The following is a 4,628-nucleotide window of genomic DNA, read 5'->3' on the forward strand; positions in this document are numbered from 1 at the left end:
AGAGTTTAAGTCGGATAACAGTGTCAGAGCTGCATTTTAGGAAGAATACTTTTAACAGCAAAACGGAGGATGGACTGGAATGGAGAAAGATTTGTGGCAGGTAGATCAACTAGCAGGCTACTACAATAATCCAAATGTCAAATGATAAGGTCCTGTATTATATCAGTGGAGGGCAGTGTCAGAGGAGAGAAGGGAGTACATATGCAATAGATGTTATGAAGGTAAAGTGGACAGCCATGACAGCATATTGGATATGTGAGTGGGGGGGGAGGGGTGATAGAGATGACATCTAGGTTGCTAGCCTAGATGACTGGGAAGATGATGTTACCTTCAATAGTAACAGGGAAGTTTGGAAAGGAAAAGAATTTAGAGGAAAAGACTGAATTCAATTTGGGGTATGTTAAGTTCAGTGTTTGAGATGTCTAAAAGTTAGCTGATGCAAGAATGGAGGTTAGGGCTGGATAAGTAGGTTTGAGAATCATCAGGATAGAGGTAATAGAAGAACTAATGTGCTCAACAAGTAAAATAATATAGAGGGAAAAAAGGGGCCCAAGGCAGAGCACTATGGGACACCCACAGTTAGAGGGCATTCCCTAGACAAAGATCCAGAAAAGGAGACTGAGGAGCAGTCAAACATAAAACCAGAAGAGTCCCTGAAAACCTAAGGAGAAAGGAGTACAAAGGAAAAGGGGAATGATTAACAATGTCAAAGGCTGGAAAAAGAATAAGAAAGATGAAGATTTAGACATTGGCATTTAAGAAATCTTTAGTAACTTTGGAAGGAGCAGCCAGACTGAAGAGAGTGAAGAATTAAGTGAGAAGTGGAGAAACCTATTACGGATTGTGGATGAAGAAAAGGATTTGGGAATGGAAGGCAGAACAAGAAGTGAAATGATACTAGGGTGTGATCAAATAAGGCAATTTCAAGGTTCAAGAACATGAAGTGATACATTTGTGGGTGTTCGCAAGATATTTTTATGTATGGCTGAGTAGGTTGGATGGAGTAGGTCATGTGAAATAATTGAGTAACTATGAGGTTAGGGTATCAATATGTATGTTGAAGTCCCTTATATGAGAGCAGAAATGGGGGTAAAGAGAAAAACTGTGAGGAAGGCAGTGAACTCATTAAGTTAGGAAGAGTAGTGTCTTAGAAGTCTGCAGGCAATGACTACCATGTCTACTAATTCAGTAGATATGAATGAAGTAAAGTATAAAGTAGTAAAGGAGGAGAGGTGACTAATGTGATGGTTATAGAGGAAGAACCTGGAACCGGCAATGGGAAGTAAGGCATAGTTGAACTCCCCTACTTCAATCAGTAAGTGGGAATGGAGGAGGGGAAAGGAGTATGGTGTGGTGGGGAAGAAATGAATGAAAGTACAAAGTGCAGTCAGTGCTGAGGCTGTGTCAGGAGGGTGCCAGGTCTCGGTGAGAGCCCAAACCCAGGAGTAGGAAAGGAAAAGATTTAAGATGAAAGCAATTCTGTTACATATGGAGCAGGGATTCCATAGACCACAGTGGATAGCTTCAGAGATGAATATTGGGAAAAAGACATTAGGCAGTATAGCAGGAACAGGGAATGGGGTTTAAATCATGATTGTCAGAGCTTCAGAATCACTGGGACAGGGAGGGTATAACTGGAAGAGAGTTTGTTAATCATAAAGGGATGATTTTAAGGTAAATTTTCAATATCCATAGGACTTTGGCCTCAGGCCTTTAGGGTTCAGACTGACAGAACAAGTACCCTCACCACTGTCAGAGGAAACTGATTTGATAAAATGGCTCTTCTCCTCACTTTGTTGAAAAGATGGGGCCCAGGAAGTAGAAGACACATTACTGATGGAGCTGTGAACTGATACAACTCTTTTATAAAGCAATCTGGAATTATGCAAAATAACTAAAATGTTTGTATCCTTTAACCCACAGATTTTATTACTGGGCTTTTACCCTGGTGAAGCCATTGATAAAAAGAAAGCCTTCATATAGAGCAAAATACTTATTGCAGCCCTTTTGTGATAGTAAGTTGAAAACAAAGTAGATGCCCACAGATTGGGGAAAAGTAAACAAAAGTCATATATGAATATAATTCTGTAAGAAATAACAATGTCGTGAATACAGAAAATGAACTTACAAGACTTGATGCGGAATAAATTAAGCAGAACCAAAACAACACACACTACATCAATGTAAATGAAAAGAACCACATACACAGAACAATGAAAAATGAAGATTGCAAATTGATAAAGAACAAATATGGCCTGAAAGAAGAGATATGAAAAGACCACTCCTTTGAATAGATGGGAGACTCATAACTGTTGAATATGTTTTCAGCCTTTTTCAATATATTAATCAGTTGTGCTAATTCTTTTCCTTCTCTATTGCCTTTTTTTTGTCTTTAAAACATACTATTTCAAACTATATGAGATGGCTTTTGGGAGGTACAGGGGAAGGACAGTGAGGGAAAACTATGGTGATGTAAAAAACAAAAGACATTAATAAAAACTTACTTTTTAGAAAATTTCCGAAATGTCATATTTTAAGGATCTATGATTTTATTAATATATATATTCCCTCACTGGGTCAACATATCCTATTTTCTTTTAAGTTGTAGCATCCTCTCCTGTCTCTCCACCCGTGGAAAAAAAACCCAAACAACCCATCACCTGATAGCCAACTTCTTGGTAACTATGTTCTCTGAACTTAGCCAGGCTGGGCCTTGAATGACACACTGTCTATTAATGGAATCCAATCTGAAGGCTTTCAAGCTTGCTAGGACCAATAAGAGCTTGTACTCTTCTGGCATAGATACTGAGAATACAGAGTCCCTTCTAAACTATGATAAGATATGAAAGCAGAATGTTAAGTATGAGGAAGATGCCACTTCTTCCACCTGGCCCAATGTGTGAGGGGGGATGAAAAAAAGTATACCCAGTACTAGGGAAGCTGGAGGGATGCAGTGTCTTCTGTTAGGAGTCAGATTTCTATAAGAACAAGAAGATAGGGTTCTGGAAGACACAAAGAAGGGAAGAAGTAGAACAGAGTATAGACTCACGATGGGAGAAATGATTAAGGTAGATGGCAATGAGAAAGTGAAGAATGGTAATGTTCTCCTTGACATCACAATGTATCTCCCAATAATGGGATCTGGAGGGACAAAAGTATACAACAAGTTATATCATCAAATACCATTATTTGATATGTGTGTCTCAACACACACATATTAGGGTAACAGAGGGCAACATCAACTTATTCAATCTCAAAAATCAGTAAAAAGGAAAAAAAAATATTTGGTGATTGGACTCATTGGAGGCTTGATGAGATACATAGTTCAGTATCAGTTTCTTTGCCACATCTCAAAATATAAAGTCAGAAAATATTCTGCAAGTGTGGTTGGCTCCTGGTTAGGCCTGGTATCTGAGACTCTACTCAAGAGGTTCACGTGTCAACAAGCCTAGTGTGTGAGACACTGGTCCTGGTGGCAGGAAGTCTGATATGTTGATAACTATGGAGATCTGAAAGCAGCTGACTTTCTAATGAAGGAAAAGTAGCTGTCTAGCCCCATGGCTAAAGCTTTGGTCCTGGTCAAGGTTAGAGAAGCAAAGTTCTCAGACAATGGTTAAGGAAGACAGGGATCGTGGATTTCCTCATCCTTCCAGTAGGAAATAGCCACACCTCCTGAATGCAGAGTCCTGTGCTAGGTACAAGGGTAGACACAAAGTTTAGATAAGGCATGCTTGCTGCCCAGTGGTCCCTGAACCCTAAAAGAACAAACTATAAAGGTCAGTTTACGGTTTAATAGTAGTAATCATTCTCTAAAGTTTCAAAACGTTTCTTTGTTTGTGTTTACATGTGTGTAAAGAAAAAAACAGGGTAGCTAGGTGGCACAGTGAGTAGAGCACCGGTCCTGGGGTCAGGAGGACCTGAGTTCAAATCCAGCCTCAAATATTTATCACAAAAACTAGCCGTGTGACTGGGCAAGTCACTTAACCCCAACTGCCTTCCAAAAAGCAAAAAAAAAAAGAAAGGAAAAAGAAAAAAACAGCCCCTCAAAAGCAATTTTTTAGGATGGAAACACAAGTTACCTTTAAACAAGTCTCAGGACACCAGAGAGCAATCAGTAATAAAAACCAGTTTCATTTGGCAATGCCAGCAGTAAACACCGTAAAAATGTAAATTATTTCTGATCACATCAAATTTGCTTTCAGTTGGTGCATGTTAACCTGCACTGAGTAAATATATTAATAATGGTGTGCCAATATTCATTTGCCCCCAAACTGTTCTTACTGCATCCCTGTTTTCTCCCTTCTATTATTATGTGCTGCTCCTTGATGAATGTTCCAATTAAGTCAATCTTCACCAGTCATAAGAAATCCTAAAAAAACTTACCTGGTGCCTGGAAATCTATCATTCACTATTCAATATTTACACCCTAATATATTCTGCCAAGATCCTATGCTATCTTATTTCCGCAAATCCTAAATCCTTTAAAAGAACATGATTCTTTGTAATCTCTATTGTTCTCAATTACATCTGGACAAAACAAAGGCTGAGTAAATTTCGAGTGCAAAATGATCTTTTCTACGTTCCTCAATTCTAACCAAGTTAAGGAAATGACAGTTTCAACAAACAAG

This window comes from Petaurus breviceps, unplaced genomic scaffold, assembly GCF_028583685.1.
Source record: "Petaurus breviceps papuanus isolate PSGF00001 unplaced genomic scaffold, PetGlider_PUasm1.0 179, whole genome shotgun sequence".
Lineage (NCBI taxonomy): Eukaryota > Metazoa > Chordata > Mammalia > Diprotodontia > Petauridae > Petaurus > Petaurus breviceps.